The sequence below is a fragment of the Echinops telfairi genome, unplaced genomic scaffold (genome assembly GCF_000313985.2).
Source record: "Echinops telfairi isolate 266 unplaced genomic scaffold, ASM31398v2 ScPeMD7_7400;HRSCAF=8409, whole genome shotgun sequence".
NCBI lineage: Eukaryota > Metazoa > Chordata > Mammalia > Afrosoricida > Tenrecidae > Echinops > Echinops telfairi.
In genome coordinates, this window is record NW_022111300.1 from 38,024,149 (window position 1) to 38,050,721 (window position 26,573).

A 26,573-nucleotide genomic window follows, 5' to 3' on the forward strand; every position below is an offset into this window, starting at 1 on the left:
TTTTTCATCCTTAAAAAAAGGAGCAACTCTATTTCTTAGGCTGATAAGGATGATTTGCTTGTGTGGAGATCTGAGCCGGAAGGATATCTTTAGAGTTTGGGAATTTGATTGAGAAAAGCACAAGCTTCTAAGTCTTCTCCGGAGGTTGTAATTGCCTGGATGTGTTTTATTAGCCTAACGATATTGCTAGCTCTTCTAACTAACTCTATGACCTTGAGCAAGTCACTTAACCTCTCTGGGCCTGTTTCCACCTCTGTAGTATGAAGATTGCAATACCTGTTATGATTTCTCTACAGAATCCCTCAAATCAAATGAGATATGGACTATTATGTCTTTTTAATGATCATTTAATATTACCCGATTGAGCATTATATTAATTTTCAAAAGCTTTCAATTATATTCATCATTAAAATCTGTATCCATACAAAAAGGCTTCAAGAGGTTCAAAGAAGAATGGAACTAAAAGATAGTGGAATTTTCCCACAAACTTTCTGAAGTCCCCTTCGTATATCTAAAGGCGTGCATGTATCTCTGGATATATATGTATGAAAAGATATATGCATGTATATCTAGATAGCTATTTATTGCTTGCTGGTCTGCTTCTGAAAATTAGCCACGGAGAACCTTATGGCTCACAACAGAATATTGACAGGTAAAGTGCTGGTAGATGAACCCCTTAGATTGGAGGAGATTCACGTTATAAAGTACAGGGCAGCAGACTCAGTGATGGCCATGATGGGAAGATGTGCAGGGCTGGGCAGTGCTTTGCTTGCTGTATCCGGGGGTCATCATCAATTGAAGCAGATACCAGAGAGCAGCTAGACTCTTCCAGAGGATTTTACAAGGTACAGCTAATTTGGGAAACTAAGCAAGATGAAGTAAAATTGGACACAAGAAAATAATGGATTACGGGAGACATCAGACAGTGACAAAATAATAATAATTTATAAATTATCAAGGGTTCATGATGGAGGGGAAAAATGAGGAGCTGATACCAAGGGCTCAAGTAGAAAGCAGATGTTTTGAGACTGATGATGGCAACAAATGTGCAAATGTGCTTGACACAATGGATGTATATATGGATTGTGATAAGAGTTGTACGAGCTCCCAAGAAAATGATTTAAAAAATGGATTAAAACAAGGAGCGAATGGAATTCAGTTTAATAAGCATCTGTCACAGTTTTGGAATAGTCGTTATACCCGTGTGCCCAGTCACAGTAATTTCATCGTACATTTTGATGAGGAACACTTCACGAAGTCTGCCGCACTTCAAAGCTCTTGCTTCCCAGGAGCTCTGCTTGATAACCGGCAAAACGGAACAGCAGACGCATTGCAATGTTGCCTTCCGTTGCTCAAGCACCCTGTCATGAGTTTTAGAAAGAATGTTGGTCTTTTAAGTCCCTCCTGTGTTTCCCAGCTGAGAGGGGATATCCCAGTAGTTGTGAACACTTGAAGCGGTCAAGTTCATTATTGAGGCATTTTCCTTGTTTTTGATATCTTTTAGGGTTCTCCTAATCTCATGATGAAATTTACTTTTTAAAATTGCTGGCTCTTCTTTCAGCACAGATACAGCCCCCCTTTTGTGTGGATGAAGTTGTCAGTCAGGATGTAGCAGATGCTTATGGTAGAAGACCGTGTCTGTGCAGTAATGACCCAATATGGACTTTCTAGCCATAGTCCTCTGTGATGCTCACCAAACGACTGAGTAGCATCCTGTAAGTGAGGTGCTTGCCGCCCACCAAGAGGTTTGGACCACTTTCTAGTAATGTCAAGAAGCGGCCTGGCACCCTTGTTAGAATGGGATCATGCAAATAAAGTACCTGGAACTCTAAAGAGCGGATTGGTCAGTTTTGTCATCCAGTTAGGCTTAAAAGCAAAAGAATTTCAGAGTAGAGAAGACAGGGTGATTCCCACGAAGAAAGAAGAGCCTCGAGTGCCTCCTTTGCACCCTGGGACTGTGCACCAGGAGCCTGCTAGACCCAGAGACCAAGAGATAGAGCAGCAACATTAGCGAGATTGTGAGAAGTGGCGGCAGAGAAACGGTGGCAGCAGAGGCAACAGAGTCAGGTGACTGACAAGAGGTAGTGCAGGGGGTTCCCAGCCCATGGAGGGAAAGAGCTAAGTGCTTTTGAGCAGAAGGCTTGTTGGCAGAGTAGGGTGCCTCTAGGCACTCAAGCTAAAAGAGTATTGTAACCCTTGTTCGAACAGGGCAAGGGGCTAGGACAGTACAAGAGAACCCTAGGGGACCAAGGACCAGAGAGTGGCCAGCCTGCTGCATGACGATGAAGATCCAAGAACTGTATCCCGAGTCCTTCCTGATCCTGATTCATGAGCTGTTACTTCCCTACTAGAGCCCACGCTCGGGAGACTTGTCTCTCCGTTTTGTGAGGCCAGGGAAACCAATGGGCAAACCCAGCAGAGAGAACAGGACGTACTGGGGGAAGAATGGGAGGTGTCAGAACTGGTAAAAAAAAATTTTTGGAGGGTTGAGGCATGTCAGTGCTGGATTGAGACTGGCAGGGAAGTTAGTGGAGGTCAGATGCCTCACGTGCACCACGCCATTTTACAACGGCCCGTGACCAGCCACAATTCCCATGGAGTTCTTTGCCCCTGACTGATGCTGAGTGCCTTTAAAATGTTGGTACCCATCAGGTTTTGTGGTTGTGTCTCCTCTTCCAAACGTCCCTCGTCTACTTACAAAAGACAAATCATGAACTGATGTACATACTTTTTGGAGTCCTTCATTCTCACTGACGTTGGCAGGATTCTATCCAGGTTGGCTCATTGCATCGAGTTGTCATGCCGCCTTAAGCCCCTTTGGGCTGTCACTGTTTCTCAGGCTGCCCTGGAGTTTGGATGACCACTTGGCCCCACTGCCTCTTCAGAATTAATTTGCCACATGGCGGAGTCATGCAAAAGTGTGCCAGGACAGAGACGTTAGGTCTTTCATTCTCGTTGCTGGATTTCCTCATAAGAAATTTCCCACTTACCCGAGGAGTGTCTTCAAACCCATAGGCTCACAGACACCACCTCTGGGCCTCATCTCCACCATAGGCCTTGGGTGCTGACCCTTCTGAGCTCGAGCTACTGCTGAATGTCTCTGCGAAGAGACAGAGACCTTGGAGTGGTCTTGGATCCACGTGCCTTCCTGGCCAGTCACATACCTCTCACGAAGCACTTAAGATATAGCAAGTGCTTCAACACTGTCAAATGTGATCACCACTAGCCGTGATTTGGGGGCCTCCAGGACACGGTCTCCTTAGGACTTTTGATGCCCCACTGTAGCATCTGCACATTTGTAAACAGAAGGCCCCCAATTCCTACTTACAGGAATACAGAAAATTAATTCCCAAAGTCCCTTCAGTGCCTGGAGTTGACTGCAGGCTGCCATTGACCTGAGCTCCTGGCCTCTCACAGGTCAATCTTTGGAGACAAAGGGAGGCCCCTGCAGAACCAACCATTGGGGAAGGGGGCAGATGGTCTCCATGTCATGGTCCTTCCATCCCTGGGCAGAGCTGGAACTTCAGCTTGGTGGAAGCAGTTTTCCAGTTGTCCAGGTGCGAATGAGCCACTTGTGTTGGACCAACCGCACCTTCTTTAGCCAGCTTCTGCCGAGTGCAGCTTTGCGCTGCCCCTTCATCAGCGGCTCGGTGCCTAGGGAACAATCTTCATATTGATCTCAGAGAAGTGCAATCAGGAAGGGAACTTTGCTGGCTGCAAAAATCACCAGCAGCATTAAATAGCAAAATATAAATGAGTCTTGGATAACCTGTTTTGGATTATCCATGATACTGTACCCCCAGGTCCCTTTCCCAATGCAAGCATAACCTTTGGGACACCTAAAGCCACAGAGTCAGGGGCTATTCTGAGTGGGTTCCAATGCACTTTTTACAGGCTGCCTGCTTCTACCCAGCTCCACCATCTCCTCCCTGTTCATTTCAACCTGCCCCATGCTTACCCCACACCAGGGGAGGTGTCCTTGGAGAGAAGCGAAGACATGGCCTTCTCCCTTCAAAAGAGAGGACTGGCTTAAGACATTGAGAGAGTCTGTGCACTACAAACATATTCTCTGGTTGACTGTAGGACTGTTCCATCCTCATTGCTTTGGGCACTGCCATCAACACCCCCTTTCCTAATTCTGAGCTTTTATAAAATCTCCAGTTCTTCAAGATAGTCCATACTCAAAAAGTTCCCACGGTTCAATTTGTTTGGGAAATGTTGTGTGTGCAACAGCCCTCTGGGAGAAAGGCGATGCCCATTCAAATACCAACCAACCAAACAAACAACACTGGAAAATCAAACCAGCTGCCTGAGAGTGGATTCCAACTCAGAGAGCTTCTATCAGCCCGAGCTGAGTTGCCCCATGGGGTTCCCAAGGCTGAAAGCTTTACAGCAGCGGCGGTCTCGTTTTTCTCCCAAAGGGTGGCTGTTAGGTTCAAACTACCAATCTTGTGATTGACAGCAGAGTGCTTTAACTACAGTGCCACATTTAGCACACCCAAGACCCTTAAAAGTCATATATCAAACATGTTTATCATGTAATATTGTTTCTTTCAGGATTTCTAAAATGTATGTAGCACTGAAAACGCTTTCCAACACCTCCTTCCCACCAATAGACACACATGACCATTCTTGCTGTGGGTGGGCCTAACCCACCTCACCCCATCCATGCAGGTCTGCGGAAGGTTCTTCATTTTGACTGTGCATGAGAATGACCTGGGACATTGGGAGAAGTCCTGATAAGTGGGCTGCCTCTTGACCACTTACATGAGCATCTTTGGAGTGGGTCTCAGGTAGCCGCACTCCACAAAGCTCCCTGGGTACCTCCACTGTGCCAAGGTGAGGACCTCTGGGTTAGAGACCAGCACTTTGGCCATGATGTCATCCATTGCCAATTAATGAGATAAGGCTTTTAATGTCACCAAGGCTAGGTGAATTAACCTTTATCTCAATAAGGCCAGGGTGACTCTTTCATAAGAAATAGAAGATAATACTATCATGTTGACTAAGCAGAAGTTTCTACTGAAGGAAAATAGTTATTGAAAACATGTACCTCACACATAAGTAAGTGTTCCAAACACTACATCTATTATCACATTTAATTTTCTCGACAACCCTACAGGGTAAGCATTTTTTAGTTACCGTTTTACAGAAGACAAAACTGAATCAAGGGTTGGAAGTAAAGCTACTTAATGAAGAACCAGCCCACCTCACAAAGTGGGGGGGCTGGATTGGAACTAAGGCGGTTCCTTTCCCAGATCCATGACAAATGCTCATCTCTTTTTCAGGAACATCTGCGTTGCAGGATGAGACCTATCCCAGCAACTTCAAGAACACATCAGCAGCTACTCAAATGGAATGTCCCCACCCAACCTACCCCAACGCCTTTGCCTTCATCTCTGGGGACTGGAGGAAGCTCAGTCTCCTGTAGACAGGGGCGCTGAGACCAGAGTGCATCCCTCTTGTGTGGGGCTCAGCAGAAAGCTAGGTGGAGGAGAAACACTGCCAAAGGTCAGTGAAGGCCTAGGTCAGCAGTTCTCAACCTGTGGGTCGCGACCCCTTCAGGGGTCGAATGACCCTTTCACACGGGTCACCGATTCATCACAGTAGCAAAATGACCATGATGAAAGAGCCATGAAAATAATAATTTTATGGTTGGTGGGGGGGGGTGGGTGTTACCACAACATGAGGAACTGTATGAAAGGGTTACAGCATTAGGAAGGTTGAGAACCACTGGCCTAGGTCGAAGCATTTGTACGCTACCAGGAGTCTGGGGTTGTGGGAAGATTTTATTAATTTCTAAAGAGGGGAAAGGAAATGGACAGGGCGTTGAATCCCTTGAGGGGCTTAGAGAGAGGACTTTCTGAGCCAGAGGAGAACCAGAAGTGGGGACTTGCAGTGCGACACAGGCACTCCTGTTGTGAACCATTCCACGTTCTACTGGGCAAAGGCAGGTGAGTTAGTTAATTGTGCCAGCCTGGCCTATAATCATATGTGGTGCTGGTTGAAAGGCGGAGGGATAAATGGGTGGTGAAGCCTCACCTTTCTAGTTCTTGGGTCTCTTGTTTTGTGATGGTTGTATCGGGTGCAGCTGCCTTAGCAGTTCCCTGCTTCAGCTTGCAAGATTGACTTCCTCCAAGACATCCCCAAGGAGAAGCCACATGGACCTATCCCGATGCAGCCCTGGGTGCTGGAGCAGCCGTGTGGAGACCCTTGCCAGTGCTGAGATGCTTACATGTTCACGGATTCAGCTTTCCTCCTGCAGTCGGCATCATTGCTTCTGTTTTGTGAGGTGGAGGACTTTGTGGACTGGTGTTGGGTTAATGGGTTAATGTTGGACTTGTGGGCTTGGGCAGCATTGGGTTGGGATGTTTTCGTGATGCACCTTTTCTTTACATAAAACTCTCTCTTATACATGAGTTGCTGTGGATTTGTTTCTCCAAAGTACCTAGACTAATACAGCAGGGAATTCTGACCTCACAGCACAGTGAGAGGAGAACCAGCTACTAGTCTGGGATCTATTGGACAATAAGGAGTCCCCATTGAAGAATGACCTATCACAGAAATAGTCAAACCAGCCCCCAATTTTCCCTTCCACCCCCCAGAGATTATCCGGAGTATCAGAATAGCCCTGGGTGGTGGAGTTTGTTCGAACCTAGAAGATGGCCCTACCTCCCTCGTTTTCCTACAGCTAGTCTCGGACTCTCTAGGGAGCAGCACCACTCTTCCTATCGGGTTGTTACGAAGCAAATCAAAGCAAAGGCAGCTGAGTTGGCTTTCGGGGTGGGGCCAGAGATTTGGCATTCTTAGGGAAGTTCTAGGTGATGTTGGGATGGCAGGTTTGAGAACCAGGGCTTCAAACGATATGATTCTGTTCCCAGCTAAGAATTCGCATTTTATCCCAGATATACTGAGGCAGTTTATCAAGATCACCAGGGGATGCTTTATACTGTAGTTGAAAATGCCCATCCTCAGCAGGAGATAGAACCAGAATGGACCAGTTTGAAGCCCTGTGGAGCAGCACCCTTTGAGACCTACCCACACAAAGAGGCCCCTGAAGGGATGAGGAGTCTGTCACTTGGCGTACACTTGGACTGAGTAACTCTTCTCTAGCCCTGAAGGGAGACTCTGGCCACTCACCAGGGTGTTTGCTTGTAACGCTAAGGCTTCCATGACATCTCCTGCGACCAGAGCCAAACCCTTGGGAACCAGCGCAGACCTGAACTCCATCCAGATTTTTCCATTGATGAGGTTTTTGTGTGTGTGTGGGGGGGGATTAGATCACCAGGCCTTTCTTTCAAGGCTTTTCCTAGTAGATTTGAACCTTCAACCATTGGCACCCACCTCAAGCATCTCCTAGTAGTCCCGTGTGCCTGTAGAAAGTCCCGTGTGCCTGACCGTAAAAATCCAGTCTTCTTTCCTTCAACCGAATTCTTCCCATTCCCTCTGGAAGCACAGGGAGGAAGCTGGTCTTTCTGATGACTGGCTGTCAGGGGCTCTGGTGTGTTCCCTTTGCCAAAGTTCAAGAACCAGCCAGCAACTCATTCCAAGGAAGTCCAGCTGGCATGTAGGAAATGTGATGAAACCCTCTAAATCCTTCCTGCTAGCCCATCCCAAGAAATGGAGAGAGATTTATGCCAATGAGAACCCAAGGCCAGCCTTGAGCAGCTCTGAGTGCCCCCCAGGCACGTATGTAAATCACCCAAATGGTGATCCTGCCTTCCAGAAAGGAAACTGGGCTCCACTTATTCTGGGTGATTTTTTTCCATCTTGGTGTTTTTCACTTCAGTCTCCTCCCCTTGAAACGTCAGGTGCTCATCTTGATGCACTACGTCACTGTGGCCATGGTCACAGGCAACTGCTGTCTGATACACACAAAAATGTGCCATTGGGAGCTCAGAGCCGGCAGGAGGTCTGAAAGGTGCAGCCTCACATCAGAGATGCAAAATGGAAACTGTGCCCCTTCCCTCATGGTAGTATTCATAATTTGTACCAGTTCATCCAGCACACAGCACCTGTCAGATATCATTTAAGGCAGGCAGCCTGAAATGAACGAAACCAACCACCAAGAGTATACCCATTGCCTTTTCTCCTGTGGAATTCCTAACTTCTGCCTGATCCCCCCACAGCCTTCCAGCTATTCCAGGGCAGTAGGCAGGGAGGCGGCCAGCACAGTGGGTGAGCCCTGGGCTGCTAGCCGAAAGGGGGGCCCTTTGAAGCTGTCGGCCCTCTGTGTGCCACTCAGTTGTGGCTGTGTACATCCATAGAGATGACAGCCTTGGAACCCCACGGGGCCTTCTCCTCTGGTCCCTATGGTGGCTATGGGTTGGAATCTAGTGTGGTCCTGCTTTTAGTCGGTGCTCTGCAGGAAGTGTTGGACTGTAGCCACCAGGTTGGAAGTTTAAACCCACTGGCTGCTCTACCAGAGAAAATGAGGTGGTCTGTTCCTATAAAGGTGCATTGCCTCAGCAACACCTCTGTAGGGTCGTTGTGAGTCAGAAGCCCCTGGCTGGCTTGGAGTTTGGGGTTTTTTCAGTGGAGAGGAAAGGAGCCCTGGGGTTCTGGAGTTCAGAGCTCAGCTGCTAAGTGGATGGTGGGAGGTAGAACCCACCAGCTGCTCCCTGGGCAGACAATGTGGCAGGGATGGTTCCACTCTGTTCTATAACCAGCTTCCCCACCCTGCCCACAAAACCCACTGCCACCAAGTCACCTCAGACCCGTGGAACCCATAGGGAAGATGTCCGTGGTCTCGCTAGGATGTGGTGAGCCATTTTCACATGATGGCTCATTTGCAAGTTGGCAGTCTGAACCCACCGCTTTCTTGAAAGAAAGGCCTGGTCGGAGAGCTGCTTCCATTAAGATTACAACCCAGAAAACCTGAAGGAGCAGTATTCTATCACACACAGCCTCACTGCGAGACGCAATCAACTGGTCAGCAACTAGCAACCACCCCCAGGAAGGAAGTGGCCGGTGCTGAGCCCCCGACCTCTGGCCACATCTCCGCGACGGTAAGTGTTGAGTCCCGAGGAGGAAGTGTTGGCTTTTGTCAGTATTCTTGACCCTGTCACAGATGAGACATAAACTAATACATGTACAGGGCCTGAGGGAGATGGAATCATGTCACCCCAAATTCATGTCCCCCTATGTAACTTTAGTCCTTGGGTCTTTGTGGCTATAACTCGTGAAGGGTTGCAAGATGGAATCATTCTGGATTTCGGGTGGGTCGATGGTTGATGTCCTTATGGGAAGAGAAGATCAGAGGGAAACAGGCAGGGATTGAAGTTATGCTGGGATAAGTTAAGGAACCCCATTGATTGCTGAATCACCAGAAGGGAGTCAATTTTTCCCCAGAAAGCTCCCAGGAGAGTCTGGTCACCTTGATTTGGGACTTGTAGCCTCCTGTCATTGAAAGCCACTCCGTCTGTAGCTATTTGTCCCAGAAGCCCTAGGACACTAACAAAGTTCCAACTATTCCTCAGACTCTTTGAGACTCTTCGCACATGCGTCCCATTCGAATTTTCAGCCTCCGTTGGAGAGGTTATTATCCGCTCCATCCTCCAGCAGCAGCAGCAGCAGAGGTTTTAGAGGTCAGAGAACTTCCTCAAGGTCATGGTTACTGAGTTGCAGAGGTACATTCGAGGTCTAGATGACTTCAGGCCCTTTGCTGCTGTCCTTTCTGATAAATTGCTTTTTGGGTTCCCCCATCCTGAGATCTATTTCATATTCTCAGCAGCTTCAATTTCCTAAGATGTCTTGGTCTCTCCAGGAAATCCCAAGAAGCCGTTTCCCTGCCCTCCGTCTTGTCTTCTCTTGGGCTTCCAAACTGGCAACTTAGGGCACTTGTTTTTGTCTCTCACAGATGTCTGTGTTCCTGGTATTCACTAGTTACCAGGAACCACCAGTAGCATAAGGCATGACCAGGGGCACACCGTCTTAGAGAAGGCTAGCAGGGAAGGACGGGAGAGCACAGAATCCCCTTGCGCGAAGGGACTGGACTTCATCAGAGAGGAAGGGAGGGAGTGTTGGAACAAATGCTGAGCACTTTGCTGAGAAATTAGGAAGCGATACCACCTTATGATTTCTGTTTCCTGTGTAATTAGCCAACACTTTTCCACGTGAGCAAGGGCGTGACTTGGAAGACTAAGGCACACCTGACCCGACCCAGGGTATTTTCAATCACCTAATACGTACGTAAACAAATGAGGAAAACCTAAGAATAACCGATGCATTGAAACTCTGGTGTTGGTGAAGGGTATTGGAAATACCATTGGACTGCCAGAAAAACAAACCAACCTATTTTGGAAGCAAGTCAACTGAATGCTCCTTCAAACCAAGCATAACAAGGCTTCATCTCCAGTGTTTTGAACTTGTTAGCAGGAGAGAACAGTACCGGGAAAGGATATCACGTTTGGTAAAGTCGAAGGCCAACGAAGAAGAGGAAGACCACCAGAGAGTTGGATGGACACAGTGGCTGATGGGATGGGCTCAGCATAAGCAACATGTGAGGAGGCCCTAGCATGGGCAGTGTTTGTCCTGTGGTGGGCAGGGTCGTTAGGAGGCAGGGCTGATTCTAGGACAACTCACAGCACCCTGGGACAAGTGCAGTTTCAGCTGGCATCTCCTCCGATGTCTCACTCAGTGTGAATAGCTGTCATTGGGTCAGTCCATCCTCTTTTTAAAAAAAAATCAGTTTATTGGGGGCTCTTACAGTTCTTATTACATTCCATACATCAAGTGTTTCAAGTATATTTGTACATATGTTGTCACCATCATTTTCTAAACATATACTTTCTATTTGAGCCCTTGGTGTGAGATCCTCTTTTTTCCCTCCCTCCCCTACTCACACCCCACCCCCTTGTTCATGACCCCTTGATAACTTATAAAGTATTATTGTTTTCATGTCTCCCTTCACCCATGTTTCTGTTGTTCATTCCCCTAGGGGGCAGTATTATGTGTCAATCATTACAATCAGTTCCCTCTTCCTCCCCTTCACCCCCACCTCCTCCCTACCCTCCTGGTATAGGCGCTTCCAATTTTGTTCCTGAGGCGTTTATCTGACCTGGATTCCATGGGTCGTGAGCTCTTATCTGTACCAGTGTACATGCTCCAGTCTAACCCACAGTGAAAGGCAGATGGGGTCAGTTGAAGAAGCCTCAAAGAACCAGAGGAATATGGTGTGTTTCATCAGTGCTATACTGAGCCCTGGTTGACTCATCCCTTCCTTGTGACTCTTCCGTGAGGGGATGTCCCATTGTCTACAGAAGAGTTTTGAGCCTCTGCTCTGGCCCGCCTCATTCACAACAATATGTTTGTTTGTTTATTCTGGCGCCTGTTACCTGGTTTCCTGGACCCCTCATGATCACACAGGCTGGTGTGCTTCTGCCATGAGTAGCCCATGCCCTCGAGCAAGGCAGCCATTCGGTGGTTCCCTGGAAGGCAGAGCCTGGCTGAGAGTTATGAATTCTGTTCTTTGGGGACTAAGTCTTTCACACTGTGAAAGGAGAAGGCCGCCCAGTTTCTCTAAGGGAATCCATAGACACCTGGAGGTGTTTTACTTTACACACACACACACACACACACACACACACACACACACACACACACACACACACGCATGTTTACTTGCCACTAACCATGGAGAGTAGATGTTAAGGACTTGTCTTTTACAATTTACACGATAAAGCAGCATTTTAGATCTGAAAAAATTTCAAAATCTGTTGAATACTTCTTTTTGAAAAAAGAACACAAAGCATCAATGGGCGTTTTGTTGGTCCCCTTCCTCCAAATGGGCACTAACACTTAAGCCGAGGGGTGATGCTTGGAGGCCTTTCTGTGGATTAAAATTCTCGGGCTGCCAAGTCTTCCATGACATGGGTTGAAGCTGTCAAGTAGGATGTGGCTCTCGTGTCAATTTTCTTATGTTTTTGTTTGTTTGTAGTTTTCCCGTCTCCTTCCTGGGCTTACACCCTGGTGAATGCCTGTGTGTGGATAGAGAATAGTAGTGCGTGCTGCTATGAATTTTAATGACACCTCATTATTATAATACATTTTGTCTTTCTCAAATTGGTACCTGAGCTTGATGGCCTCTCTTTCTTCCCCTTTAAAAGCAAATACAATCCAAAAGATTGGTTATGTACGGGGCTCGGTCGCGCAACTTTTTACTTGCTTTTCTTTTGGTGCCAACAAGAAGAGGCCACCATTTTCTTCAAATAACACCAGGGCTCCACGCCAGCAATTGATTTTGTGATCAGTCCTTCTGGTAGCACTTTAAATTAAGTTCCTGCCTATGGGTTTAATTGGCGCTTAATAAGACAGTTAGTGCATCAGAAGCAAAACCCACGTGACATTAAAAACATATTTACTGAAGATTAACCACCATGGAGATACAAATCTATTATGTAGAAACCCCAATAAACATTTTCGAATGTTAAATCATATGTAAACATTGTGTAATGCTTCAAATGAATCCAGATCTTCAGCTTCATTTGTTATCTTCCCTTCTAAGTAAACATAGGTCTTTACTATGACTAAATTCATTTCCAATTAATACAATTAATTGCATGGAAATTCAGGGTCTGGGGGTGGGGGGAGCCTCCCCGTTCAGGGAAAGCAGATTTTCTCATTCAGTAGGTCTGGGGTGGGACCAGAAAATTTGCTTTGGATCGAATTCCTGGTTAATGTTGCTGGCCCGTGGGTCACTCTGAAAACGGTTGACAATTTAAGACTAAAGAAACATGGTGGTTTCCTCCGTGCTGAGTTAATATCTGATTCTAGTTAAAATGCAAAATCATAGATTAGAGATGGCTACACATTATTTGTGGGCTTAAATAGCCCCCTTCTTTGAGAGGTAGATGCTGTTTCTCTTTTGCTGATCTTGAGAAAATCTGGTTGGTGTCATGCAAACAGAATAAAAATGACAAATCCTAACAAGCCTCTTGGCACCATCAGAAAGGAAGTGTGGAGTGCTGTTGCTGCTGGTGCTGCTGTTAGGTGTTGTTCAGGCAGTTCCAAGTCATAGTGATCCTGTGCACAATGGAGCAGAACGCTGCGTGGTCCTGTGCCATCCTCCCAATGGTTATGTTTGAGCCCATTGTGGCAGCCACGATGTCAATCAATCTCGGGGAGGATCTTCCTCTTTTTGGTTGTTGTTGACCCAAGACTTTACCAAACATGATATTCCTTTCCAAGAACCGTTGTCTCTTCATAACATGCCCAAAGTCTAGGAGACCAAGTCTCCCCATTCTCACTTCCATGGCATAATGTACTTCTCTCAAGAAAGATCTGCTGCTGCTTTGGGCAGTCCCGGGTACTTGCAGGGTTCTTCTGCAACACCCGATGCCCCTCACTTCAGATCCATCAGTTCTTCTGCAGTCTTCCTGATTCCTTGTCCACCTTTCACAGGCACGTGAGGCGATGGGAAATACCATGGACTGAGTTAGGCATATGCGCGTCTTCCAAGTGACATCGGTGCTCAACATGTAAAGAGGTCTTGTGCAACTGATTTGTGCAATGCAACAAGGCCTTGTTGTTTTTTGGACTTCTTCCCTAAGTATTGATCACAATATCTAAGCGAGATGAGATCTTCGAGAACTTCAATCTTCCCTCAGTTCATCGTCATGTTTTCCATTGGTCCATTTGTGAGGATTTTGGTCTCCTTGACTAGGCACCGTAGCCTTTCCAATAAAGATGAATAAATGACAAAGCATCTAAAATCTAGTTTGGAGACAGAACTCTTTTTAAAAACAATCATTTTGAAAATACAGGGAATCCAGGATGGATGAGCCCTATAGGACCAATGGTGTGAGTGGCAAAACAGGGAGGGTAAAGGGAGAATGGGTAGGAAAGAGGGAACCGATTACATGGAACTGTGTGTGACCTCCTCCCTGGGGGACAGACAACCAAAAAGTGGATGAAGGGAGACGTCGGACAGGGCAAGATATGACAAAATACCCATTTATAAACTATCAAGGGCTCATGCGGGAGGGGGGAGCGGGGAGGGAGGGGAAAAATGAGGACCTAATGTCGGGGGTTTAAGTGGAGAGAAAATGTTTTGAGAAACGATGTACAAATGCGCCTTACACAATTGATGTGTGTATGGATTGGGATAACAGTTATATGAGCCCCTAATAAAATGTTAAAAAAAATAAAAAATAAAAAAATAAAAAGCCAAACAAACAAACAAAAAAATAAATAAAAAAAATAAAAACAATCATTTTATTAGGGGCACATACAACTCTTATCACCATCCATACACACATCAATTGTGTAAAGCACATTTGTACATTCATTGCTCTCATCATTCTCGGAACATCTACTCTCCACCTAAGCCCCTGGTATCAGCTCCTCATTTCCCCCCTCCCTCCCCAATCCTCCCTCCTCATGAACCCTTGATAATTTATAAATTATTATTTTGTCATATCTTATACTGTCTGATGTCTCCCTTCACCCAATTTTCTGTTGTCTGTCCCCCAGGGAGGAAGTTATATGTAGATTCTTGTAATCGGTTCCACCTTTCCAACCCACCCTCCCTCCTCCCTTCCAGTATCGCCACTCACACCACTGGTCCTGAAGGAATCATCTGTCCTGGATTCCCTGTGTTTCCAGTTTCTATTTGTACCAATGTACATCTTCTGGTCTAGCCAGATTTGTAAGATAGAATTGGGATCCTGATAGTGGGAGGTGGAGGAAGCATTCAGGAACTAGAGGAAAGTTGTATTTTTCATCGTTGCTACACACCCTGATTGGCTCATCTCCTCCCCGCGACCCTTCCATAAGGAGATATCCAATTGCCTACAGATGGGCTTTAGGTCTCCACTTCACCCACCCCTCTCATTCACAATGATATGATTTTTGGGGGGAGAACTCTTTTTAATACCAGCAGAAAAGCCTAAAATTGATATAGAAATGTATACCTTATGAAAGAGTTTTGCATGTGTTGTCTTACTTGACCCTTGCAATATGAAGAGCAGTGATTCTCAAAATGTGCCTCATGAATCAACAACTTCTCCTGGGGGGAACGTGTTAGCATGAAAGTTCTCAGATTCCCCCCTCAGACCTGAGTGAGGACCTCTGAGATGCAGACTTCAAAATATGTGTGTGTGCGTGTACTGTGACACAAATACAGGTAACCAAACATTTGCCATTTTAACCATCTTTACATTGTTCAAGGGCACTCTAAAACTGAGGTGCTTAGCATGATTGCAGATTCCTGCCCTGGGCCTGTTTCTGAATCAAGGGGGCAATCTCTCTCTTTTTTTAAAAGTTAAATTGTAGCTTGTCATCTTTTCTGCCTCCTTAAGAGTGGAACCTATTCTTGAGCCTTGTGAACTTCCTGTCAACTTTTAAACCACCCTCAGCAAGCAATGGAGGAGACAAGGATGTGGCTTGTGAAGAAGTATTTGCCAGGTGGTCTTGGGAGAGGGCTTGAGCAGCATGTCCTGGGAGGAAGGCATATGTAGAATGTTCAGAGGATGGTTTGCAGATTGGGTTACAGGAAGTCTGTGTTCCGGGTGGATGAGCTAATGTTGCAGCATTTTAACCCTTTCCTGTGTTGCAGTACTAGTAATCTCTGTTGTTCTCCCACCCCTCCTGTCCCTGTGAGTCTGGTTAGGTATTCCCTTCTCATTAGCCTTATAAAAGTTTTCCTCTCCTTTAAGATGTTGCCGTACTTACTTTCACTTTGTGGCCTCAGTTTCATCAGTTTAAATTGTATGTATTTGCCAATAAACTTCTTTGCTTACTACTAACAGGATATTGGAATATTCGTCTATAATAACATGCACAGTCTAGTGATATTACATTCATTATGTTTTGGACCACTGGCATTCACTATTCCCCCATTTTACCATCATCTTTAATAGCAGTTCAATGCTGCTTCAGCACCCTGTCTTCCTCTCCCCTCATAAATTTGTTCGAGTAAGCCCTCCCCTGACTTTGATGTGTGAGGACCACTGATGTAGGAGAAATCATGTTCTTTTGATTTTCCATATGGCAAGATTAAGGATGGCTAAAATTGGATTTTGTCAATCAAGATCTTACCCAATATGCCACCAGGAAGGAGAGTCCAGAGCAGAGCACATTCATCCTTTTTGGATCAAAGACTCAAAGTCCCACTAATGGGAACCTCCTAGACCTAGAAGAATGAGTGAACACTGCAGATAGCATGAGACAGTGAGAGAGATATGTGATGGACCTACTGGACCACAAGGTGCGGCTGCTGGAGTGAGCTAGCTGACCCATAGTGTCTAGAAACCAAATTCCTAAGCAAAGGTTATTCCAGATATAAGGTGTTACTTGCTTTTGAACTGAGTTTTGAATGATGGATAGCATTTTCACAGGTAAAGAGAGGTATGGAGCCGTGGAGGAGGGCAGGGAAATTTCAAGATAAAAAATTATCTTTGAGATTTTTTTGAAAGATGTATTTGAGGAAACTTTGGTTTTAGATCCCCAGCCTCCAAGAAGTATGTCCTTAAAATGTTAACCTATCTGCATTTCCTTCTGAATAAATACAGAGTTTTAAAAACCACATTGTAACTCTTTGTATTGCATTTGGTTTGGAATTTGTTTTCTTCAAATATCTGGGCCTTTGCAAGCCTCATGCTCCCATTTTGCTACTGTGCTACTTGAAACCCAGTTATATAAATCCAGAACTAATCGTATTTCTTTCTTAATTCAAAGGAGGGCACATATTTCATTTTTAAATGACTCATAATAAGGGATCAGACGCTCTTGATAAGCTTTAGCACTGACAGAGAATTTACGCATTTGGTCTTCAATTAGTGGAAAGCAGAGATAAATCTGGGCCAGTTCCAAGCCATTGGAGGCAGGACTCTCTAATATGCCTCGCACAATATCCCCTGTTTCCCGCTACATCCAGCTACATTGTGCAGAATGGACCTATTTCTCCATTTCCGGTCTCCACCGAGGTCTTCCAAGGCGATTCCTTAGAAGGAAAATGAACCCCTGGTTACTTCCCTGGAAGACTGGTACTTGGAGACCCAATGTGGCCTTGATACAGTTTCAACCTGGAAATTGCATATTGGTTTTGGTGTTTAGAAGCCATTTCAAAAGGCTTTTGAAGCCTTGTTTTATGGTATTTACATAGTAAAATACCATATGTTTTTGTAGGATACAGTTAATTCTATGAATTGTGGTTGACTGCCTCCACAACTTAGATAGAGGGCAGTTTCCTCACCTCAAAATATTTCTCGAAATCAATTTTAAAAAGTAGAAGAGCCCTCAAGAGTGTGGCCCTTGGTTGTCCTTCGGGCCAGGAACAGAATTCACCTCCCCTCCCCCACCCCCCCTCCATCCCTGACACTCACACACACTGCTCAATTTTCAGCTGAACAATAGACAAACATCCACAAGGGGAACAATAACACTAGGGAGATTTGAAGTCAAATGGCCCAGTTTGCCCAAGGACTAAATTCAGAAATCAGGAATGGCCGGGAAAGCAGGAGGGATGGAAATAGGAAATAGAGAGTAGAAGTGGCAAGAGTGATCTGATGTTCGCTTGCACAGACGGCAATCAATGGCAAGAAAGTCAATGTATCTGAATTGGCCACTCGATCACTGGCTTACGCTTTTCACTCCTAACGCAATGCGGGTCACCAATCTGCCGACGCCGCCCCACTGGTCGTCAGCTCTCCTCCCCACGCCTCCTTCCTGGAAACCAAGCTGTTTTCTGTTCCTATCATTTTTGCCTCTTTTAGAGATCACATAAATAGAATCATATTCACTGTAGCCTTTGAATCTGGCTTCTTTCACTCAAGCAATGTATTTTCGATTCATCCTCACTGCTACATGTATCAGTGCTCATTTCTTTTTATTGTGCTTATTCCTTTTTCAGGAGGGACCAGTTTTTTCATCTGTTCCTAAGTGGATGAGCACTTGCTTGCTTCAGGTGTTGATGATAGTAGTTGCCAACCTATAAGTACAAATGTACACTGAAAACACTTGTGAATGGTTCTGGTGTGAATGTCCAGTTCTTGGGTAAATACCTAGGAGAGAGATGACCAGATCATGTAAGTGACCCTCAGTGGTACTGTGGGTTAGGCCCTGGGCCACCAGGTGGGCAGTTCAAGCCCACGAGCTGCTCTGAGGGAAGATGTTGAGGCTGTCTTCTCCCATAAAGACTTACAGTCTTAGAAACCCAAAATAAGACCACTGTGAACTGAATTGATATTAGCGGGCTGTTATGTTGACATCTTTAATTTTATAAGAAGCCATGATTTTATTTTCCACAGGGCTGTACCAGTTTTCATTCCCAAGCAATGTGGGAGAAGTCTAATTGCCCCTGTTCCTTGTCAGTATTTGTGTAATCGTTATTTAAATCTGTTGCGTAAACTTTTAGTGTACTCCAGGGTTGTATCTTTTACCCTCCTTGTTCATTCTATATGTTGTTGGTCAAAGGTATTGAATTCTGGGAGTTTTAAAAGACATAATATTGTATTGCACTTCCAGTGAACATCTACAAGGAAAATCGGGGTCCTGTTTAACAATTCCTGTACAAGGTATTCAGTGGCGTTGGTTACACCTTTTACAATGTGTCCACATTCTCCTTTCCTTCCTGGTTGTTCCATTTCCATTCATCTTGTCTCCCTCCTTCCCACCCCATTACCTTCTCATTTTTGCTTTACAGTAAATGTTGATGGTTTGAGCTCCTATAGATGATTTTTAAAGGCATTCCTGGGTGACCTTGACGTTTTGTTTGTTGTTTTTATGTCGCTGAAAGGTAACCCCTGGAAATAGTTTCAGTGCAAAGTTTAGAGTATCTCAGAGTGGTAGCATCAGAGGCTCCTCTAGTTTCTGTTAGCCCAGTAATACGGAACTTTTGAGAATTTCAGTTCTCTATGTTTCCCCCCATCCATCCAGGTCCACCTACTGCATTCCTAATCAACACAGTTGATAGTGGGAGCTGGGCAGCCTCCACCCCTCTGTTTAGCAGTAGCTGGGCACCACTTGGTTCTTTTCTCTCAGACAAGGCTGTGGCTCCCTCGGCTCTTGGGCTTGCAGACTTGATTCTTTGGGTTCCTCCTTTGTCTTTTACTCCAGAGACATCGAGACCAATAGTTATATCTTAGTGAGAGTCTTGTTTGTACTCCAGACATAAGTCCTTTGTCAGATATGTGCTTTACCCATAAACTTAACTGATTCCTAAAGATTGAGTAGAGTACTCTCTGCCTTCCTCAAGGGAAATAGAAAAGACATACTGTCTCATCCTGAGTTGCTGCATCATTAGGTTGATGTCTGCAGGATGGTACAATTCCCAAGGAGCCAACTGTCTTCCTGTCACTCCTAGTAAAGGGTATTTATATACAGGTTGGATTCAACAGTACGAGACCCCAGAAATGGTTTGCAAAGTGGTGCAGGAAACCTGGATAAATAGAAAATCTGGAAACAAAGGTGTGGGGAGGGGATTCCTGTGCATATTAATAGTTGACTTGACAATAACTCATTTGTGGGAAACTCTTACATATATATACACATACCATTGGTACAACTGGTAAAATTTCACTTGGCTTTATTGTACAACAATAATGTTAACAATAATTGATATATGATAGAAGCAATAACCAAGTTCGTGAAAAGTGAATGTTTCGTTTCTCTTTCTTTTTTAATAATTTTTTTTACGTGTACAAGAAAGAGTTTTATATAGAGCAATTGAATATTGAGAAAACATCCCAGTCCAGTCCAGATCAGGTCCATAAGTCCAATATTAGCCCATATGTCTAAGACCAATCTATAAAGTCCTCTTCAGATTCTTGAAACACATACAATGATGCCAAATGCGGGAAGATCACAGGCCAGTGGGTGGAAAGTCCAGTGGTGGTGTAAGCATTTCAGCACTGGCATGTGTCTCCATGTGGCTCCTCCAGCTCCAGGGCTCTAGCATACTATCTATCTTGTCATCAGTAATACCAAGTAGAGAGTCTGTGTGTCCTGCCTCCAGCGAGCTATTTAACTCTGTAGCACCTCCAAATAAGGTCATCAAGTTGCGAATGTTATTTGTGAACATTTAATTATGCACATAGAGAACTTGTACATAGACCAAGAGGCAGTTGTTCGAAGAGAACCAAGTTTAAAATTAAGAAAAGGGTATGCCAGTGTTGTATCTTTTCACCCTCTTTATTCATTCTATATGTTGAGCAAATAATCCGAGGAGCTGGTTTGCATAAGGAAGGATACGGTTTTAAGATTGTAGGAAGGCTCATTAACAACCTGTGGTAGCCTGGTCACCCCACTTTGCTTATGGAAAATGAAGAAGGCTTGACTCACGTACTGATAAAGATCAAATGACAGCCTTCAGAACGGATTACAGCCAGCATAAAGAAAACATTCCCCGGAGACAAATGAAGCAACAGTATTATAGATGCCCAAAAGGTTCAAGTTGTCAAAGTTTCGGCTTTTCTTGAACTCATAATAAACACTCACGGAAGCAGCAAATCTGCTGCTCAGGATTCCTATAACGTGTCATAGAGCAGAATATCACTTTGAGGACTAAGGGGCACCTGATCCAAGCCATCAAACTTTCGTTTGGCTCCTAGGCATGCGATAGCTGGACAATAACTAAGGGAACAGAGGAAGAGTGAAATAATTTGAATTATGGTATTGATAAAGTGTATTGACAATCATGGATGGCCAAAAGAATGAGCAGCTCTGTCTTAGAAGAAGTACAACCAGGATGCTCCTCAGAAGTGAGGATGGGGCGGCTTCATCTTACGTACCCTGAGCATTTTCTCCGAGGCCTCGGTGTCTGGGGAAGAACACCGTGCTCCATCGAGGAGAAGGTCATGAGAAACGAAGAAGGGGGACATTCAGAAGTGGCACAATGGCTGCAACAATAGGCTCAAACCAGGCAGTTCTTGTGACGATGGTGCAGGACCAAGCAGTGTTCTGTTCTGTTGTTCGTAAGGTCAGTATGAGTGGGAACCAACTTGTTGGCACCTATCACAAACATTGATACACCTGTCTCCCTCGGGCATAGCTCTGCTTGAAGAATGCCCAACAACATCTGAATTTGGGAATAATTGACCCCACTGTCATGTGTTGCTGTAATGTGAAGTCGGTAAGCTAAAAGGTCTCAGGGTTTCAAAAGCTTCGATTTGTTCTTACCCAGGCATATTCCCTTAACCCACCTGCAACAAGAATGGTGTGGAAAGCAATGCATATGGCACCACCAATGGCTGATCTTGTCCGCCCCAGTGCTGGGCTTGCTCTTTGGGTACCTGCACCGCGTTCCTTTGATTCAGGCCTTAACCCAGTCTTGCCCGCCTGTGTATCACTGGGCTATGCTGGTGTGTGTGTTTCTTGGACCAGAGTCTTGCCCTCAAGTGAAGCTGGTGGGCATGAACAGGTTGTCCAGTTCTTACTACTTTCTTCTCCCAGGCCGGTCCTTGCTCCTGTGGTCTCCATCTTTGACTTGGCGCCTGCTCCTCCGTGAGATGAGCCTCCTAGGCACAGAACGTTCCTCCCATTCTATTCCACCCTGGAGCCTGCAGAGAGGCCTTTGGTGATTAGCCCACCAAAACCTTGTCTATTTAGAACTCATCAGAATTTCACCTATTTCTTCCTTCCCATTGGGTCACAGGTGCCCACTTTTTCTTTTTCAGTTTTGTTCAGAAACAACCACTTCCTGGAATAAGGGGAGTTAGTCCTTTGAACCAAAAGAATATGATGTTTCTAGAGAACACCCTAGGATCAACAGGGATGATGCCATCTCAGCTAGAGAAAGACTGTTTTCCAGGCCTGCTTTATCATCCCTTTGATCCCGGGCTCAGAAGCGATTGCGAGTGCAGCCCCTGCCCCAGCCCTGTGTCCAGGAGCTAGGCAAGAAAGGGCAGTCCGCTGCCAGCCTCTTTGCTGAGACAACTCATTTCCAACTCCGCTTTCCTGCAGCAGGTCAGTGTGAGCGTGGCTGCCACTCTGATGGGCTCGTGGCCACGTCATTATGGATCGGTCCGAGAATGAGATTAAAATATTTTTGCAAATCATTAGCAAGCAAAGATGGCAGAGTAAGGTCTGATATTGGTTGTAATCCAGTAGCAGTAGAATCTGGGATTGCTTGCAGGCATGGTGTGACAAGACACACAAGACAATTCGTGTCAATTAAACATCGAGCCTGAAAACATCATCTCTTAAAAGAAAATCTTTGACTGAGAAGCCCCCTCAACATCTCCTTCTTGAGAACCAGATTCATTTGGGGGCTTTAAATAGCTCACTTAGAGGGTATGTTTTAGCACCTTTAAGGGAATAGGGGGCTACGCACCTAGGCAGGAAGAATAGGGAATGCACGTGTATGTGAGAACGAGGCCTTCTGGCCCACTCTAACCTGTGCGGGATCCCTGTGGTTCCTCCCAGTGAAACGTGTTGTGTGCACCCTTCATGTCATTGTCAGGGGCCATTGACTCTGCTTCAGCTCCCAGCGACCTGATGGTTGGTACTCAAGCCTTGGCGATCTTCCCAGAGGTAGCTCTGTTTGAGCCCCCTGTGGCAGCTGCTGGGTCCCTCTAGCTTCTCCGATTGGTCCTCCGGGGATGCGCTCCAGGCTGAACTCCAGCCCAGGTGATTCAAACTCCTCTGAATGATCTGCTTCATATTATGTGTGTTTGCCCTTTCTACCAGAGTCAACGAGAGTTGAGTTGGGGTCCCAGGATCTTCCTCATCCCTCCTTCTTTATCAACCTGGGTTGTAAAGGTCCTGGCAGAGCTCACAGCTGGAGTCGTTTAGCCCCAGGCGAGGGCATACCTGAACTCTTGTGATGGACCATTATGGCACCCCATCGGTGGTCGCAGGTGATAGAGGTCATCCGAGGCCAGAATCGAATTCTGTTTTTCTCCCTGAGGCCAGCTTCTTCACCTTTTTTTTTCTCTAGGTGAAGAATAATCGCTGGTACTTTTGCATAAATGTCAAACAAATTTAAAATGCTCCCAGATGGTGCCTTTCTTGTTTAAAGTGAAAGTAAATTGATTGAATCTCAATTCAGCCGTGAACCAGAGATTCTCAGCTTTATTCAACAGAAGCGTGGTCATGTTCTTTCAATCCTAAAATACTGGTATCTGGGCATACTTGGGAAATAAGATTACAGTTGTCCCTTTATATTTTTCATCCTGCAATTAGATAAACTCTAGGTGGGGGTGTGGGGACTTCAGTTGTCACGTTATCTAGCATGCTTGTACAAGCATGTCCCCTGTGTATCCAGTTAAGAGACTGGTTTCCCTGGCTTCTCGCCTGAGGCGTTCTTGGGTGATGACCACTAGATCATCAGTGTTCCAAAGAACTTGTCTAGTTGCTGTTGGGTCAATTCTACCTGAAAGTGACCCCTTGTGTGTCAGTGTAAAACTTCACTCCAGTGTTTTCAATGGCTGGTCATCAACAGTAGATTTCCAGAACTTTCCTCTGTTGCCTCTGGGTGAACTCAAATTTCCAATCTTTTGGTCAGCAGGTGAGCATGTCAATCATTTCCATGCTCAGGGACTCCTAGCTCATTCTCAGAGTCTGTGGAACTAAGGGACCTGCTCCTAAATGAACCACGCTTGAATGTTATACTCTTAGTAGAGTGGAATAGAAGGACCTTCTCGTTGTTAGATGCCATCAAGTCAGCTGCAACTCATACAACAGAATGAAGCACTTCCCGGTGTGGTGCCAACCTCATCAGAGTCGTGATGTTTGAGCCCAATGTTGCAGCCACTCTTCCAGGGTTTTCTCTTTCTGACTGCCCTTCCACTTTACCAAGCACCGTGTCCATCCTTAACGACTGGTCACTCCTGGCAGCATGTTCAAAGTGCGTGAGGTGAAATCTCCCCTTCTCACTTCTAAGTAGTATATTCTGGTTATACTGCTTCCAGAGACAGAAATGTGTCTTCATCTGGCAGTCCATGGTCCTTTCAATATTCTTCCCCAACACCAAAGTGAACACGCATCAATTCTTCTTTGGTCTTCCATATTCAACGACCAACTTTACATGATTATGTGGCGATTGGGTCAGGTGCCCCTAAGTCCTCAAAGTCACACCATTGCTCTTCGATCATCCTTTACCTTACTTGTCAGGGAGCACCTGATCCCTCCTGCCCTTGTCGTCTTGTTCATGGGTGGAGAAGTTGTCTAGAGAGCCTGGGGTTGCAAATTCCTGGTGAGATGTTGCTCCTGTCTCACCCCCTTTTTTGTGGTAATGTTTGACTCTGGATTTCCTTCCAGTGACACCCAACAGACAGCCTTGGAGACTGCGCTGCCTCTAAGTAATGGTGTCCCATCTCCTCAGGCTTGGATGCAGCGTCATCACGTTCATCCTGCCTGTCTGTGCAGAGAGATGGTGCTGACAATGTTTGGCCTTGTAGACATCTTTCTCCTCAGGGCTTCTTCGCCTTTATGTTTGAATCTAGGCAATCAGTCAAATTTAGATTGCAAATCTATTAGACAAAAACTGTACTTGCTTTTATGTTGTGTACACAGCCAAGGGGGAGTTTTCTGGATATGGAAGAAATGATACAATGCTGATTCCCCCCACCCACCCATCTGTTTAATTTATGGCACTCTGATATCGTAAATTATTGCAGGGATATTTGGGTATTTTTAATGAAGAAACCCGTGTAAAGACATCCCTAACATTATGGGTACAGATAATTTTCTGCCTGTAAGTGGGGGGGGGGGCATCTAATTATGTTCTTTAAATAAACATAGTGTCATATACATAGTATACATTTCAAGCTATTTTATGTTACATACTTTTAAAAAACGAACCTAAATTGCCATTTTCTTTAAAGTAGTAATCTTGAAAATTAATCTTCAAATTGGTATTTGATTTATATAGAAAGAAAACAAACAAGCAAAAAACCTGTAGATGACTTGTAGAATCACATTTGCCTGTGTATTTAAATGTGTATGTCACATGCCAATAAAAGGCACCTCTGTGTCGATACTGATGAGAACCAAAAAAATCCAACTTGGTTTTGACCCATAGTGACCTTCTATAGGGTTTCCGAGGCTGTAAATCCATATGGGAGCAGACAATCTCATCTTTCTCCTGAAGATGGTGGGCTTGAAGCACCAACACTGGGGCTAGCAATCCAATGATTTCCTGATGGCACCAGCAGGTCTCCTTTATAAAAGAGCTATTTATTACTGGGTAAACATTATCAATTGGCGGGCTGGTGTTTGGATCGCACCCAAGGTTGCCTGGAAGGAAGGCATGACAACCAATCTCTGAAAAACCGGTTACTGAGACCCTTATGGAGCCCAGTTCAACTCTGACCCCGTGGGGTCTCCATGAGCGGCAGCGCCCTCCATGGCAACCGTGAGCCTTCACAGCAATGACAAACAAGCAGCATAGGAATGATCACAAAGTCTGGACAAGCTTGCACACAAACGTATACACTGAGGTTAAAACATTTCCTCTTTGGAGAGACATTTGGATGTACCTAGTGATGGTGTGGTGCAGTGAATTACCTCCATTTCACCCTTCTAGCCATAGTTCTCCGTTTGTTGATGTACTGTAAGTCCTAGCCTTGATACCTGGGGTGATGGTCATTATGTTCATGAGGCAGGATTAGGGTTAGAATATACCCTAATTGAGTCAAGTGGCCCTCCTTCATTTCCTTGGGGTGTGCTCTGTGGTCAATATTTAGGAATGCTTTGGACAAGTTTGATTTCTTCCTCTGGATCTTGCACCTGGTATAACCTCTAGGACTTAAGGCAGCAGCCTGTTCTTGGCTGATATTCATCTCTTCCATAGCCCTGTGAGCTGTTGTCTGACCTGCAACGACAAGAGTGAGGAGAAACCTCCAGACTGACAGCTGATCCACAGATTTGAGACTTTACTGTCTGCACAACTGTGTGAACCACTTTCTCCAAAGTTCGTGAGTTCTGTAGGAAATTGTGGGGCACAGAGATGGGCAGGAGAGTAACAGAAGGAGGAGGAGCTGATATCAGAGATGTTCCAGTGGTACCGCATTTTGTAGACGTTGGACACTCGGAACATCTTTTCTTTCACTTCGGGGATGAGCATTGTGCTGCTCATCCATGCGGATCATCTCCCAGGAACTTCATAGGAGAACGCCTTAGTTAACTTCACATATAGGTGACAGTTCCCAGAGGCAGAAGGCCCATGATGCTTTGTAAATTCAAAACCCCAGACCTCTCTGTTTTCCAGGGGACACCCTAAGGAGGGGTGAGGGGAAAGTCGGGGGGAAAAATCATCATTTTACCCTACCCTGTGTCTTACAGTTATCTCCCAAAGGAATGTTTTAACAGTGCTTTGAGCTGAGGCTGGACAGTACCCACGAGTATTATACCTCCTGGGGTGATGATTGTGAGTGAAAACACTAATTTGGATATAAAAGGCTCGGCATGTTTACTTAAATCAGTCCCCAGTCCAGTTTGCATGGAGGCTGGATCACTGAATGTTCAGGCTCATTGAAAGTCACTTGCTGAGTCACCCAGTCAGTGGAAACCGGAGGGCGGTGATTAAAGCAGAGGGAATGGAGCTTGGAGATCAAAGGGGCTGATTTGCTCCCAGCAAGGAGAGCCAGGTGAGAAGATGTGAGAGGCCTTGTAGACACAGAGCCTGTGGAACT